The sequence below is a fragment of the Camellia sinensis genome, chromosome 4 (genome assembly GCF_055761805.1).
Source record: "Camellia sinensis isolate YWXY chromosome 4, ASM5576180v1, whole genome shotgun sequence".
Lineage (NCBI taxonomy): Eukaryota > Viridiplantae > Streptophyta > Magnoliopsida > Ericales > Theaceae > Camellia > Camellia sinensis.
Window position 1 is genome coordinate 37,776,167 of NC_138964.1, and position 17,774 is coordinate 37,793,940.

The 17,774-nt window shown below is 43.3% G+C and overlaps 1 pseudogene; it reads left to right on the forward strand.

The window, feature by feature from the left end:
* Positions 1-499: 499 nt before the first annotated feature.
* LOC145823691 (BTB/POZ domain-containing protein At1g67900 pseudogene) lies at positions 500-6,196 on the forward strand (annotated as a pseudogene).
* The last annotated feature ends 11,578 nt before the right edge of the window (positions 6,197-17,774 follow it).

The following is a 17,774-nucleotide window of genomic DNA, read 5'->3' on the forward strand; positions in this document are numbered from 1 at the left end:
TGATGAGTTTGTTGTTGTCTTCATCGATGATATTTTAATATACTCTAAAGATAGACTTGAACACGAACATCATTTGAGGACTGTTTTACAAATACTTCGGGAAAGAAAACTATTTGCTAAGTTAAAGAAATGTGAATTTTGGTTGGATGAGGTTATTTTCTTAGGGCACGTGGTCAACAAGGAAGGAATTTCAGTGGACCCGCAGAAAATAGAAGCAATTGTGAGTTGGCCTACACCAACTAATGTGACAGAAGTTCGCAGTTTCATGGGCTTAGCTGGGTACTACAGAAGGTTTGTAAAGGACTTTTCGAAATTAGCTGTGCCTCTTACCCAATTGACACGTAAAGGACAACCATTTGAGTGGAATAGTGAAAGAGAATCAGCCTTTCATGAATTGAAGACAAGATTGACCACTGCACCAATTTTGACACTACCTTCAGGTACGGAAAATTTTGTGATTTTCAGTGACGCATCTTATAAGGGTTTGGGTTGTGTGTTAATGCAGAACGGAAAGGTTATTGCTTACGCCTCCCGACAGTTGAGGCCACATGAGAAGAATTATCCAACACATGACCTAGAATTGGCCGCAGTTGTTTTTGCTTTGAAAATCTGGCGGCATTATTTGTATGGGGCAAAGTGTGAAGTCTACACAGATCATAAAAGCCTAAAATACTTCTTCACGCAGAAAGAGTTGAATATGCGTCAGAGAAGATGGCTGGAATTGATAAAAGATTACGACCTAGAAATTCAGTATCACCCCGGAAAAGCTAATACAGTGGCTGATGCCTTGAGCAGGAAATCAACAGGGAGTATGGCTTGCTTGCTTACTGAACAAAGGGAGATTTTGCAAGACTTTGAAAAGTCTGAAATTGAAGTGGTAGTGGGCGAACAGGGCGGATTGATAGCCGCTATTACAGCCGAGCCGGCAATTGTTGATGAAATCAAGCAAAAGCAGAAAGAGGATGAGTTCCTCAGAAAGGTAATTGATGAATTTGAAGTCAGCCCAAAAGCAGAGTTCAGTATCGAGAATGGAATGTTGAAATTTCGAAACCGAATATGTGTTCCAGTTATTCCGGAGCTAAAGAAGAGGGTCTTAGATGAAGCCCACGGATCCGTATTTGCCATGCATCCGGGTAACAATAAAATGTATCGGGATTTGAAACAAACCTATTGGTGGCCTAAAATGAAGAAAGAGATTGCAGAATATGTGTCCAAGTGCCTTCAGTGTCAGCAAGTTAAGGCTGAACATCAGAAACCAGGCGGTCTACTTCAACCTCTCCCCATTCCTGAGTGGAAGTGGGAACATGTGACCATGGATTTCGTTGTTGGCCTACCTCGGACTTCCCGCGGTATGGATTCTGTTTGGGTTGTAGTTGATAGACTGACTAAATCTGCACATTTTCTGCCTGTCAAAACTACATTTACTGCTTACAGGTTGGCTACTATTTATGTTGATGAAATTGTCCGCTTACATGGAGTTCCAGTAACCATTGTGTCGGATAGAGATCCGAAGTTTGTATCTAGATTGTGGAAGAGTTTGCAGGAAGCTATGGGAACAGAACTAAGGTTCAGTACTGCATTCCACCCACAGACAGATGGGCAGTCAGAACGAACAATACAGACTTTGGAAGATATGCTTCGCATGTGTGCTTTGGATTTTCAGGGGAGTTGGGAAGATTACCTGCCACTTGCAGAATTTGCCTATAATAATAGCTTCCACTCCAGCATCGGTATGGCACCATACGAGGCTTTGTATGGTAGGAGGTGTAGATCACCTATTTGTTGGACAGAGGTCGGGGACAGAGCTTTGCTCGGGCCTGAAATTGTACAAGACACCTCTGAAAAGATCAAGACTATTCGGCAAAGGCTCAAAATAGCTCAAGACCGACAGAAGAGTTATGCAGATGTCCGGAGAAGACCTCTTGAGTATGAGGTCGGCGACCATGTGTTCATCCGTGTTTCTCCAATGAAAGGCCAAGTCAGGTTTGGGAAAAAGGGCAAGTTGACGCCCCGTTATATTGGGCCGTTTCAAATTTTGGAGAAACTTGGTCCAGTTGCTTATAGAGTTGCTTTGCCACCGGGATTTGAACAAATCCACAATGTGTTTCATGTGTCAATGTTGAGGGGTTACCTCCGAGACCCGTTGCATGTGATTGATTATCACCGGATTGCTATTGATGAAAATATGGAATATGCTGAATGGCCGGAAAGAATTGTTGACCGACAGGTGAAAGAATTGAGAAACAAATCCATTCCAATGGTGAAAGTGGAATGGAAAGAACACTATGGGACAGATGCTACATGGGAAAAAGAGGAGGAAATGCGTCTACGCTATCCACATTTGTTTCCCGACGAAGGTAAGTTAAGTTTGGAGGACCAAACTTCCTAAAGGGGGGGAGACTGTGACACCCCTGTTCCGTAGTATGTTAATTGATCCTTAACATGATGTGATTATGTATTTTGATATGATTTTGTGTTCCACTAGGTGAAAATATGTGGTTTGAAATTTGATCTGTTCATCGTAGGAATATCTGTTTGAGTAGTCTGTTTTGGAAATTTAATTGAGGGCCTTATCGGCCACGGAACCCGAAATTGACTACGCCATTGTGGTTGGCATAATTTTTAGGGCCTACGGTGAAATTTAATTGAAATTTGATTCTGGTCAATTTAAACTGATTAAATTGATAAATTAAGCACCCCATTACTTTATATTAAAATATTTGTTAGTGGGGCTTGTTGTATATTTGCATTGCACTCCCCTTTAGCTCTCTTAAAACTCAAAATCTGAGTTAGACAATTGAGAGGGAGAGAGAGGCCGGCCATGGAGAGAAAAAGGGAGAGATTTGTGTAATTTGGGCTCAAGACTTGGGAATTTGAAGATCTAGCTCAAGATTTGGCTAGAGCTTGAGTGTTGAAGCTCTTAGGTAAGTGATTTCTTGAACTCTTACTTGTAATTTGTAAGTTCAAGGGTTGTTTGTGATTAAGAACATGTAATGAGTCGATTTTGTTGAGATTGAAGTCTTAGAACTCATGCATGTAAGAAATTACTTTGAATTTGCATGTTTGAGCTTGAAACACATGATTCATGTGGAGTTTTGGGTAAAGCTCATGTTGTAGTCACCATTTGTACCATCTAAGTTGAGAATGATGAGCATCTCCCACATGCATGTACAAATCATGGGAGTATAAGTCTTGAATGTTTGAATTTGAGCATGTTGATGATGGGTTTGAGACAATTTGGGACATGCATGTAGATAATTCATGTAATTGAGCTTCCTAATGTTGTAATCTGCATTAGTAGCATGTTAGCATGTGTAAATGTGTAATTTGAACCATTGCATGCAAGAAATGTAGATGGAAAACTGATTTTGAGCTCAAGAACACGATCTGGGAAACCCAGATTTTTGAGGTCCGCTCGAGCGGGGTAATGGCCGCTCGAGCGGGAAAATCGTGCTCCCAGCATTTTTGCAGAGTTGGATGCCCGCTCGAGCGGGACATTTCACGCTCGAGCGTGGATCTTTGTAGACGGACCTTCAGCTCGAGCGCATCTTTTGTGCAACCAGTACCTTGCAGGCCTTAAGGGTCCGCTCGAGCGGAGAAGCTTACGCTCGAGCGGGGACCCTGTTTTCTGGAATTTCGTTCATACATTCTGTGATTCGTTTTCCGTTCTCTTTCACTTGTAAGCACTCTTAGGCATGTGTTAAGCATTGTAAATGAGTTAATGAGATAAGAACAAAGCCTAAAGAGGAATATGTGAATTAAAGGACGAATTGAACTGTTAGTGACCCTTTTGTATTCATGAAATGTGTAGGGTCAAGCTCCAGGGCGCATCCACAAGCCGATCACTGTGAGTAATATCAATATTTGAAAACTTGTCGATGTCCAATTGTTATTCCCCTATAAATATTATGAGTTGTTAATTGGGATTGTGGACATAAGTTTGACATGAATGAATGGGCCAAAGGCCGTTTGACATGAATGAATGGGCCGAAGGCCGTTTGACATGAATGAATGGGCCAAAGGCCGTTTGACATGAATGAATGGGCCAAAGGCCGTTTGACATGAATGAATGGGCCAAAGGCCGTTTGACATGAATGAATGGGCCAAAGGCCGTTTGACATGAATGAATGGGCCAAAGGCCGTTTGACATGAATGAATGGGCCAAAGGCCGTTTGACATGAATGAATGGGCCGAAGGCCGTTTTGCCATGAATGGAAACCCGGATGGGCCAAAGGCCAGAATGTTTGGAACTACAGTTACTTGACTTGCATTTCGTATAGTTATATATATTTTGCTGTTAAACAGAAGTATGAATTGGGCCCAAGGCCGTTTGGAGCATGTTGTTCTACATATTGTTATGTAACTGTTATATTTGATATTATTCACTGGGCTATCGCTCACGCTCATTCATGTATTTGTAGGTGAGCCAAGGGAAGTCCAAACCCAGCCCCAGTGAAGTCTGCTAGGAACAACAGGAGTTTTGGGAGAGTCAGCCTTGTGCCTCGCGCATGAGACCACCCTTGCCCTTTTACTATGTACCTATGTTTTGTCTTGTTGGCAAGGACCTAGTGCATGTCTGTACATAGTCTGTTATAGGTTGACTCGTTTTGGACGATCCTGTCTGTAATGAATTTTGTGAAACTGTACTTTTGATGTGAGTTATTAACGTATCTGAGTATGGTTTGTTTGATGTGCATATAAGCACGGCTCTATGGACAAAGTCCTTAATTTTGCTTCCGTTTGGCCCCCATTAACTCTGTTAGAATACGTTTAGAACAGTTTGAGGCCGTAGGTAATCTCATGATTACTGGCCGGTTACGTCCTTAACCCACGGGGGCGGGTTCGGGTCGTGACATCTCTGGTGTTGCTTAATTTTTGACAAGTTTTGTCTTTGTGTTTTTGTGCTTTTTTTTTTCTTTTTGTGTTCTTGTTATGCAGTTTCCCCTACTTTCCAAGTGCTTGCGGCTCCAGAGGCAGTGCTCCGAAAGCCCAGACTCCCAACACCACCAAATAGTCCAACTCCCTGATTTCCCTGGTGGCATCGAGGCATTCGAATTGTGTGCTAAGTTTTGCTATGGCATCACAATCACACACAGTGCCTACAACATTGTTTCTGCCAGGTGTGCTGCTTAGTACCTACAACTAACCGAGGATGTTGAAAAGGGGAACCTAGTTTACAAGCTTGAAATTTCTTCAATTCTTGCATACTTCACGGTTGGAAGGACTCAATCGCAACGATACAAAGCACGAAAGCGTTCCCTTCATGGTCCGAAGAGCTTGGAATCATGAGCCGGTGCATTGAAGCGATTGCTTCGAAAGTTTTAGCCCATCCCTCGAAAGTGAACTTGTCACATAGTCATTCGCGTAGGGGTAAGGACGATGCATCGTGCAACGGGGGAAAGAGCCAGAGGCATAGCAAACTTATGACAAAAGGGTGGCGGCAGAAGATGTGGCAGAATTGGGGATAGACCTATATTGGAGGACTATTAGCGATCAAATCCGGTGGGAAAATACCCTCGAACCTCATGGGAGATGCATTGCGAATTTACGCGTCGCGATGGCTACCCAACATTACAAAAGACTACAAGCAAGTAGTAGACTCAGACCCAGGCTCGGACTCAGTTGGGTATGGGGATATGACTTCAAAGCATAGGCTGCTTTTGGAATCCATTATAAGCCCACTCCCATCGGAGAGAGGCGCGATTTCGTCCAGTTTCTTGCTTAAACTCTTGAAAGCAGCCAATAGACTTAATGCCTCATCTTCTTCGAAAATGGAATTGGCTCAGAGAGTTGGAATTCAATTAGAGGAAGCAAAATTCGGGAACTTGTTGATTCCCCCTTTGTAGCGCACAATTGACACACTTTATGATGTGGACATAGTCATGACTATTTTGGAACAATTCATGTTACAGGGGCAGAGCCCTCCAACTAGTCCCCCACGAACCAAGGATGGTTTTGAGAGGAGGCGGCAGTCTTGCTTAGCTGAGCACGTCGATTATGAGTTTCAAGAGAGTAGGAGGTCCTCTTCCGCGTCCCATGGCTTAAGGTGGCGAAGCTCATGGACCGGTATCTTCAAGAGATAGCTTGAGATGTGAATTTGCCACTATCAAAATTCATTGGACTAGCCAAGGCGTTACCGGACTTTGCAAGGCTTGATCATGATGATCTATACAGAGTGTGGGGATATATTTTCTGAGTACCAACACGTGGCATGGTGACGCCGACGTGTCAGCCGAGGTGCCACGTGTCGTGGTAGTTACGCCGAGGTGATCTCGGGGTTGCCGAGGTTATTTCCGAAGATATCGGAATCCGAGATAATCGGATGGAGGACAAGAGTCCTAGAACAAAGAGGAGACCTAGCCAAGATAAGGATAAAGCTCTTTGAGAGTTTATCTTTATCTCTTGAAGAGTCCAAAGTCAGTATTGAATTGGAGTCCATAGAAGTAGGACTTGGATTGAGTTAACTATAAAAGAGAGGCACCCCCGTGGGTCTAAGGTATGCAATTTATGTTTTGAGCATTAAGTTTAGCACTTGATTATCTTGGAGAGATATACTGACTTGATCATCGGAGTGCCCCCGGGTGGAAGAACCACTGCCGGAGCCTTTTCTTTCTGTTACAGGTTAGCTGAAGCCATCTATTCTGCCAGTGCTCTCCAGTTGATTACTAAGCGGGCAGTGTGGTCAGATTTTTACCCACGCAATTTGGCGCCGTCTGTGGGAAGAAGGAAGAATAGATGGCCAGTAACGGACAGCAGGAAAAGATTGGGGACAACGCACCCACTGGGAGTGGCAGACCAATTGACCTTGACATTGAAGGAGACAACCACAATACAGAAACCCGTGACCAGGGTCACAGAGAGAAAGACGTTGTCCAGGAGGGCGATATGTCAAGGAGGACAGACCAAGGAAAGTACTACAATGAAGATAACCTCCAGGTATGGAGGGACAGGTGCCTACGGAGGGATGAGGAAGTAAAAGAATTGGCAAACAAGTTGGCAGGCCTTCAGTCAGTCGTCAACTTCATGATGCAGAATAATGTTATGCAGCTACCATACCCGCTGCAAGATACGCCGATGCCAGCAATTAACACCCAGAAGGGAGGAAGGAAAACAATCCCCGAAGCCCCTCAGCACACCAGGAGTGGAAGGCACTCTCACCGACCTTCCAGGGAAGTTAGACGAGAGGAACCGAGACAAGAAGAGTCCCGAAGGACACATCACATGAAGGATCCAGGGCCCAAAGAACATCAGAATGTTCAAGGGCAAGCACTCTGCTTTTACGCAACCCACGGAGAGAAATCGAAACGGGCCCACCACGAGGCCGAAAGTAGTGTGCCGAAAAGATTGAAGTCCAGAGATAGCCGAGCTCCAGGGAGGAGCAAAGAAGACCTGAGGGACTACCTCAAAAAGAGGCAACAGGATGTCGAAGCCGAGGTGAACTCCCCAGTTAAGCCGAGGATAGCATTCTCAGTGGAACTGGACAAATTCGAAGCACCAAAGAGATTCAGTATGCCGAGGTTTCAAATTTATGATGGTAAGTCAGATCCCAACTTTCATGTTGGGCTATACCTGAATTCAATGGCATTATATAGTGGGAACGAGCCATTGCTCTGCAAAGTATTCCCCTCATCCTTCGGGGAAATTGCATCTGATTGGTTCCATAAACTACCGAAGGGAAGCATAAAGACATGGGAAGGCCTGGCCGAGATGTTTGTGGCCAGGTTCGTGACCAACAAGCTGCAAGCCCTGACGGTTGACGCTTTGATGGCTTTAAGAATCACCAAGGATGAAGGCCTTAGGGCCTACGCGAAGAGGTACTATGAGGTGTTCAACCGAATACCCGAATGCAACCAAGAGGTGGCGGTCGTGTCTTTCAAGAACGGCCTGAAAGACGACTGCCCACTGCGGAAGTCTTTGGCAAAAACATTGCCAAAAAACATGGAAGAACTCATGGCGAGAATTGAGAAGTACGCCAGAGCCGAAGAAGATACATCGGGAAACAAAGAGGTAAAACAAGAGAAGGGAAACGGCTCGCCGAAGCGAGGCCGAGGTAACAACGGACCGACCAAACAAGAAACAGAATTGAGAAGTAAACAGGCAGTGACGACGGTATTCCGAATCCCAATCCATAAAGTCCTGGATCAAATTCGAAACCAACCCTATTTCAGGGCACCGGCAAGAGCACCAGGGGAATTCATGAGAAGAAACGTTGGCAAGCGTTATGCCTACCACAACGAAGAAGGGCACCCAACTCAGGGTTGCAGAGCCTTGAAAGCACACTTAGAGGACTTGGTAAGGCAAGGCCTTCTGAGGGACCTGGTCAATGAAGCCAGGACAAGGGAAGAACAGGCAAGGTTGCCTCAAGCACCAGCAGCTCCGCCTCCCCCAGCACAGCAACCACAAGCAGGAGGACCACGGGTGGTTAATGTGATCCACTCAAGGGTCAACGAAAACGAAGTCAGAGGGGAAACCTAGAGGGTAAGACATTTACAGCATGTCTACCAAGTCGGGGAAAAGAGACATCGGCCAGAAGAGTGCCAAGGGCCAATGATAGCCTTTACCGAAGCCGACCTGGAATTGGTCCAACATCCGCATAATGATGCCTTGGTAGTATCCCTCCAGGTTGGGGAGTGCCAAGTGAAACGCATCCTAATAGATCAAGGCAGCTCTTGCGACATCATGTATGTCAGATGTTACAAGGAGCTGGGCCTTCACCCTGATGACTTAGAGCAATCCAGCGGCCCAATGGTCGACTTCAATGGAACGCCGACATGGCCACTAGGCGCAACAAACTTGGAAGTACAAGCAGGTACTAAAAAGATCAAAACAGAGTTTCTGGTAATTGACACGCCCTCACCATACAACATCATCTTGGGAAGGTCGTGGTTGCATGCAATGGGGGCAGTTCCCTCAACATTGCATCAACTACTGCGGTTCCCAATAGAGCATGGGATTGAAGAAGTCAGAGGAGATCAACTGCAGGCAAAGAATTGCTCCATGGCAGCAATGAAGTCTACCTGCAGCGTACGAGAGCCAAAGAAAGAAGAAATTGAAGATGAGGACATAGAGGTCCTAGAAGACGTCGGCAAAGAACCAGCCGAGAAGAGCGAAGAAGCGCTAAAGAAAATCCTCGTCCAGGAGGGCGACGAAGAGCGTTTCTTTCTTCTCAGCTCAGGCTTAGCCAGAGAAGAGGAAAGAGAACTGGAAGATTTTTTGAGAACAAACATAGAGGTGTTCGCCTGGACACCTTATGAGATGCCTGGCATTGACCCTGAGGTCACTTGCCACAGACTGAATGTCGACAGGTCGGCAAAACCTGTGATTCAACGAGCCAGAAGACCGACATTGATGCACGTCGAAGCAGTAGAAGAAGAGGTAGCAGACTTCTGGAGGCCAGGGCCATCCGAGAAGTTCAGTACCCGACATGGCTGTCCAACACAGTAGAAGTAAAAAAGAGGAATGGCAAATGGAGGGTTTGTGTAGACTTTACCAGCCTCAACAAAGCCTGCCCCAAAGACAGCTTTCCTCTGCCCAAGATTGACCAGCTAGTAGATGCTACTTCAGGGCACGAAAGGATGAGTTTTCTAGATGCATACAGAGGGTACCACCAAATTGGCATGTACCCTCCAGACGAGGAGAAGACCGCGTTCATCACCCCTAAAGGCCTGTACTGTTACAAGGTAATGCCTTTTGGGTTGAAAAACGCAAGAGCAACCTATCAAAGGTTAGTAACAAAGATGTTTAAGCACCTGATTGGAAAAACAGTGGAAGTCTACATCGATGACATGGTCGTGAAGACCAAGGAATCTAAGGGTCATCTTACCAACCTAAAAGAGGTCTTTGATATACTCAAAAGATATCGGCTCCGACTCAACGCATCGAAGTATGCGTTTGGAGTTGGATCAGGTAAGTTTTTAGGGTATCTGGTAACAAGAAAGGGCATTGAGGCCAGCCCAGACCAAATCAAGGCCATCCTGGAACTAAAGAGCCCGACATCGGCAAAACAAGTTCAGATGCTTACTGGAAGGGCCACAGCCCTAAACAGATTCATCAGCAGAAGCTCAGACAAGTGCAGACCCTTCTTCAACCTGGTGAAAAAAGCCACAGACTTCTTGTGGACAGAAGAATGCGAGGCCGCTTTGACCAACCTGAAGAAATACTTAACAACAACCCCAGTCCTCTCAACACCTGAACCTGGGGAAGAACTGTTTTTATACCTGGCTGTGTCAGAACATGCAGTCAGCGCAGTACTAATCCGAGAGCAAACAGGGGAGCAAAAGGCTGTTTATTTTGTAAGTAAAACCTTGGCCGATGCAGAAACAAGATATCTACCACTGGAGAAATTAATGCTGGCCTTAGTAATGGCTTCAAAAAAGTTGAACCATTACTTTCAGGCGCACAAGATTGTGGTCCTAACAGAGCACCCACTGAAGTCCTTGTTGCAACAAGGAGACTTAACAAGAAGGATAGCAAGGTGGGCAGTAGCCCTGGGCCAGTATGACCTGGAGTTCAGGCCGAGAATAGCAATAAAGGGCCAAGTTTTGGCCGACTTCATAGCAGAATTCACGCCTGAAACCGCCGAACATCGGGCTCCGTTGAGCCAAGATGAGCATTGTCCCAGCAAGCAAGGAGAATCCCAGCCAAAGGCAAAAGAGCAAAGAAAGGAAAAACTTAGACCCTGCAGCATCTACATCGGCGATTCATTCAGACTGTTCGTCGATGGAAGTTCAAACCGTCAAGGAGCGGGGGCAGGAATACTGCTGATATCTCCAGATTGAGAAATAATAGAACAGTCCATCCATTTGGGATTCAAGGCCTCAAACAATGAAGCTGAATACGAAGCATTAATTGCAGGGCTAAAACTGGCAGCAGTAGCAGAAGCAGATGAGGTAATTGTTTTTTGTGATTCACAACTTATTATTAACCAGTCAACAGGAGAATTTGCAGCCAGGGACGAAAGGATGTCGGCATACGCAAAAGAGGTCATCAGATTGGCAGCCCTATTTCAGAACTGTCGACTACTCCAAGTCAGCCGAGATGACAACACCCACGCCGACGCGTTGGCCAACCTGGCAAGCTTAATGCAGACTGGAAAAACAAGGACAATTATGATCGACTATATGTCGGGCCCGAGCATAGAACCACAGAGCACAGAGCACAGAGCAAGAAGCATTATGCGTGGACTTGGGACCAAGCTGGATGGATGCAATCATTGCATTCTTAAAAGAGGGAAAGCTGCCAGAAGACCATAAGGAAGCACATAAAATCAGATTGAAGTCGGCCAGATTTAGTCTGACAGCAGAAGGCCATCTTTACAGAAGGTCCTTCACTGGACCCCTTTTAAGGTGCGTACACCCTTTGTAGGTTGAAGATTTTCTCTACGAGATTCATGAAGGGATTTGTGGAAGCCACGCTGGGGGCAGATCATTAGCCCACAGGGCAATTACCCAGGGGTATTGATGGCCCTACATGCGAAAGGACGCTGAAGCCTATGTGAAAAAGTGTGAACAATGCCAAAGGTTTGCACCTTTGATACATCAGCCAGCTGCTGACCTGAATCCAGTATCCAGCCCTTGACCGTTCGCCCAATGGGGCATGGATCTTGTCGGGCAACTTCCCCAGGCAACTGGACAGAAAAAATACTTGCTGGTAGCAACAGACTACTTTACAAAGTGGATAGAGGCAGAACCTCTTGCCAAAATCCGAAATGTAGACGTCAAGAACTTTATATGGAGAAACATCATAACCAGATTTGGGATTCCAAGAGCAATAGTTGCCGACAATGGAACACAGTTTGACAGCAAACTCATCAAGAACTTTTGTGCAAAATTCAAGATCAAGAATTACTTTTCAACACCAAGTTTTCCCCAAAGTAATGGGCAAACAGAAGCATCCAATAAAGTAATTTTGGATGGAATAAAGAAGAGGCTGCAGGCAGCAAAAGGAAAGTGGGTAGACGAGTTGCCCAACGTACTTTGGGCATATCGGACTACGCCAAGAAGATCAACAGGAGAATCCCCCTTTGCCATGGCTTATGGCACAGAAGCAGTCATCCCGTTGGAGATCGGCATCCCAGGAATCAGAACCCATGGAGTAGAGAATGGCACCATTGACATACTCTTAGCCCGAGATCTGGATCTTTTGGAAGAATGAAGAGAGAAAGCTGTAATTCAGCTTGCAATATACCAGCAACAGCTTGCCAGAGCTTACAACAAGAAGTTCAATCCAAGAGATTTTCAGGTCGGCGACCTGGTCTTGAGAAAAGTCGTCGGCAACAAGAAGGATCCCAGAGAAGGCAAGCTTGGCCCAAATTGGGAAGGACCCTACAGAATCACTTCGGTATTAGGCAATGGAGCTTATCGACTTCAAGACAGTAAGGGCAAAGCATTGCCCAGACCTTGGAATACTTGTAATTTGAAATTTTTCTATCATTAGATGTGCATCATTTTTGGCCGATATCATCAATAAAGTCTTTTCAGAATTCTTTCAACACATATGATTGATAAAGTTACATATTCATGTTTTTGGAGACATAAATAATGAGAACCCAACTAGAACTCAGGTTCACATTGGGGGCAGAAAGAAGCCAGAGATTATTCCTTAATTCACTTGTTGAAATTTGTAGCAATTTACAAGTTGGAATTAAGCTGATTCCTTATCTTCACTTGTTGAAATTTGTAGCAATTTACAAGTTGAAGTTAAGCTGAGGTTATTTCTTAATTCACTTGTTGAAATTTGTAGCAATTTACAAGTTGGAATTAAGCTGATTCCTTATCTTCACTTGTTGAAATTTGTAGCAATTTACAAGTTGAAGTTAAGCCGAGGTTATTCCTTAATTCACTTGTTGAAATTTGTAGCAATTTACAAGTTGGAATTAAACTGATTCCTTATCTTCACTTGTTTAAATTTGTAGCAATTTACAAGTTGAAGTTAAGCCGAGATTATTCCTTAATTCACTTGTTGAAATTTGTAGCAATTTACAAGTTGGAATTAAGCTAATTCCTTATCTTCACTTGTTGAAATTTGTAGCAATTTACAAGTTGAAGTTAAGCCAAGATTATTCCTTAATTCACTTGTTGAAATTTGTAGCAATTTACAAGTTGGAATTAAGCTGATTCCTTATCTTCACTTGTTGAAATTTGTAGCAATTTACAAGTTGAAGCTGAGCCAAGGTTATTGCTTAAACCCTTATAGCCATATGTAGGTTGCCTAAACCTAAGGAAAATGCTTAACACTTGTTGAAATTTGTAGCAATTTACAAGTTGATGTTAAGCCAACATATAATCATCTGTTGAAATTTTCAACGATTTACAGGTTAAGTAAAAGGCTAAGTACATTGTTTAAACACTTGTTGAAATTTGTAGCACTTTACAAGTAGATCATTATTTAACACTTGTTATAACTTGAGAAACGTTTGCAGAGTTAACATTGAATAGTGTATGTTAAATACTTGTTGGAATTTATGAAGAGTTTGCAGGTCTGTATCTTGCCGAAGTAAAATTCGACGTTGCTGTACCCGAGGTACGTAACCCCGAGAAGATTGCACAAAGAAGCTAAAATGGAAAGGCATGCAAACAATTTTAAGTATAGAACTATGCAGAAGCAATCAACAGAAAATTACAAGATTGAAACATCCATAGAAAAACAGTTGCAGTTATATACAAAAGAAGGCACTACGACCTACTAGAAGTAAATTGTTTTAATAGGGAAAGGCACTTCGGCCATACAAAGAAACTTATATTGTCCAAAAAAGAAAAAAGTACAAAAGACATGGAATTCATGATTCTTCACCTTCAGGAACAGTTTGGGTTTGGACCTCGGAAGTTTCTTACGAAACCACTTCGGCAACCTTCTCTGCCACCAGCTCGGCGTCAATCTCTGCTAGTGTTTTTTCAAGACTTCTGTCAGCCAGAAGGAGGTCAGATGATAGCTGCCCTGGACCAGCCTCCTTGGACACCTCCTCAACCTCACCACCCTCTTCATCCAAAGTTAAGTCCATGACTTGCTCAGTTGGAGGAGGGGATTTGGTCTCATCGGCATCCTTGGGCTTCCTTACTAGAGCATCACCGTCATTGTTATCCTCATCCTCGGCATCAACCTTAGACTCTGATTCGTCTTCAGCTCGGCTTGAAGGTGGAGGTGGAGGAAATGGAAGAGGAATAGGGTCAGCCTGGTGCAGTGGCGAGTGATCTAGGATATTGAGCTTTTTGGCGAGGGCCATCCAACCTAGGGAAAATCCCCTGTTGCATGCCTGCCTGACTTGAAGTTTAAACTCCTCAGTGACGTCGGCCATGCCCTGGGCGTAGGCCTTCTCATCAGCTTCTTTGACTTCAGCCTCTTTGGTGGCCAGAGCCTTCTGTAGCTCCTTCTCAGCCTGGGCCTTTTTTACCTCGGCCTCTTTCTTTTTGGCCTCAGCAACTTTTCGGATAGCCTCAGCAGACTCCGCTTTTTCTTCGGCCATCTGCTGGGCCTTAGCAGCAGCCTCGGCCTGATCCTCCAATTTTTTCATCTTCGATTCAAGAGATTTGCTCTCCTTCTTCAGGGCAGAAGCCTCCCTCTTCATATCGGCCAATCTTTGCCGATTTTCAAAAGATTGCATTGAAAATGAATGGGCGTGCTGGATGGCCTGAAAGAAAACAGAAGTGTTAGAGAATCTTCTAAGTATAAAGCAGAAGGACAAGTCAAAAGTCAAAATAAGAACACTTACTTGGACGGAGTGCTGGAGCATTAGAGCATAGTTCTCATACTCGCTGAACCCAGCATTTCGCTCCAAATCCCTCGGAAGGAGCAGCGTCGTAGTAAGGGCAACGCCGACATTAATGTCATCGGCGCTTTCATTGGTCATAATGGGCCTATCTTCCAGAGTAATCTGGGGAGCCCAAGGAACATCAGACTTTTTGGACCCCGAGGTCGTCGCAGACGATGACCTCGGCTTCTTCGATTGGGTGGACCCTGAGGGTTGGGCCTCGGCAGACCTCTTGGCAGAGGCAGAAGTAGCCTTTTTACTCTCAGCCAGTTGAGAGATAGGCAGCGCATCCTCAGCCTCAACTTCAGTAGTATTGGCCTTAGGCTGGGCCTTCTTGGTTCTTCTTGGCTTCGGTGGGGGCAAAGGTTGGGACGGAACAGCATCGACGTCGGTTGGAAGGTCGGCTAGGAGGTCTTGAGCAATGGGCTTCGGGCGTCCCATTTTGGCAGTTTTGACAAGGCGTCGCCGACGTCTTCTTTCTAGAATTGGGATCAAGTATGCGGCTGAAGTGGATGGTTGATTGGTTGGGTCAGATGTGGACTCCTGATCTGTCCGGGATGTAGAAGCAGTTTGAGTTATGGCAGTAGGGGGAGAGAGGCTCTTTTTCTTCGACCTTGGGACGTCGGGCAGAGTTGATTTGTATGTCGGAATAAAGTTCAGCAACAGAGGAGCTTTGCACTTGTGAATTGGCAGATCTAGGAGCTTCTTTAAATCTTTTCCTGGGAAGAAAGATTGGCGGAAGTTTTTCGGTGGCTGGTGAAGATCTGCAAGACAAACAAACAGACATTATAAACAGACAAAGTTATGAAGACTTATAAAAAGAAACAACTAAGGGTGCGTTTGTTTGGACGAACTGGATAAGGAGGGATTGTAATCCATCGGACTGTTAGTCCTGGGATACATTGTCTCTGGACTATTTGGTCGGACTAGATTTGTATCCTATGTTTGTTTAGTCATGGGATTAGAGGTCTAGATTGGACTATTCTATTGAATCCCATGTTTGTTTGGGATATTATGGAGAAGGATAAATGTTCAAAAGACTATTTTGCCCTTTTGAATTATTTACTAAATAATAAGAATATTAAATCTAAATTATAAATTTTATTTAATTTGTTTACTATAACTTTTAAAATATTAAATAAATAGAATATTAATAAATATTACCTAAATTTATTTTAATTTGTAATTGAGATGTTTAATTTTTTTTTTACTTTATTAAGTATAATTAATACCATGAATGCACCAAATATTAAATTTTTTTGACTTCATGCGTAATTCTAGTAGATCAAGACAAGGTAGCAATTGTGATAACAACATGACAAAGTTCTTGACTTCATGCGTCACAGATTTTATTGACTTCATGCCTAATTCTACCTTGTCATTCCAATTTTTTCAAGTGTTCAACTAAACATCTAGCTAGATTTTTAGTGTAGCTAGATTTTTGTATAAAAAGAATATATATCACAATCCTTGATATAAAAAATCACAATTTTATTATCATAAAAAATCAAATAATAACCTCAAAGCAAAAAAATCTGAAAACACAATTTGTGAACACCCTTACATAAAAAAATCAACCTATATATTGCTTTGTTATGTTATTATCAGAATTTTTTTGTTTGTCATAATCAGAAATCTAGAAACACAATACAAAGCCAACCATAGAGAGACAATATATACAATTTCAATTAAACACCATAAAATGTATACAATTTCAATTTCAATTAGTCAATTATAAGCACCATAAAGGCAATATATACAATTTCAATTATTCAATTATTCAATCAGGTGGAAATATAAACACGATAAAGGAAAAGAGCTAATAAGGACACTTCACAATTTCTCTGTTTCTATTGCTCTGTTTTTTTCATTTGACAGAACTAGAGTAAAATTTTACTTTTATACAGAGTAAAATTTTACTTTTAGTTTCAGAGTGTAACATTTTACTCTTATTCAGAGTAAAATTTTACTTTCATACAGAGTAAAATTTTACTTTCATACAGAGTAAAATTTTACTTTTAGTTTCAGAATGTAAAATTTTACTTTTAGTTTCAGAATGTAAAATTTTACTTTTATACAGAGTAAAATTTTACTTTCATACAGAGTAAAGTTTTACTTTCATACAGAGTAAAATTTTACTTTGTATGAATCTGCTGCAGTGAAAGCAAAATGGGAAAAGCAAGAAAGATGAGAGGGTCAAAGATGTAATAAAGCTAGCCAATCCCATGGGATACATTATCCCATAGATTCTGTCCTAGGCTCCCCCCGGGATACAATAAACCAGTGAATTCCGGATTAATAGTCCGGAGGGATTATTAATTCGGACCAAAAAATCCATACCAAAGAACGGACTATTAATCCCTCCGGATTAATAGTCCAATCCCATGAGTTATCCTTCAAAACAAACGAGCTCTAAGTATTGACGCTGGGCTCTTACCCTTGCCCTCTTTAACTGTTTGAGGAAGAGGGTAGAGGTGAACATCTTCGTCCGGACCAAATTCCCAACTTCCTGAAGCAATGACAAAGTCATCCCCCGCTCCCTTGTTGGAGTCTGGGAGGTCGGCTACAATTTTGAACTCGGTACACCTCGGCTTGAGGTAGTAGACATAACCTTTTTCCTTCAGGTTAAGGGGGCACATTTTATAACAGTACTGAAGGTCGGCCAGGGTGATCCTAACATTCTCCTGCCTAGCTAAAGCTATGATACCGTTAATCACCCTATAGGAGTTAATAGTAAGTTGCATGGGGTTCAACCTGTAGAAATGAAGAACTTCACGAAAGAGGGAATTAAGTGGAAGTTGAAGTCCACATTCAATAAAAGCTACTATTGGAAAAGGCATCGTATGATCTGTAGGCATACTGGAATCGTCATCCCCAGCTAGCCTGAGACGAACATCGGCTGGAATTGAGAATTCTTGCCTAAAGAATTCAAGTTTAGTTGGGGTGTTTACCCGGTGTCTCCACATACCCATTACGTCGGCCTAAACAAAGAAGACTGTGTTTCAGAAGATAGGTGTTTCAGAAGGGT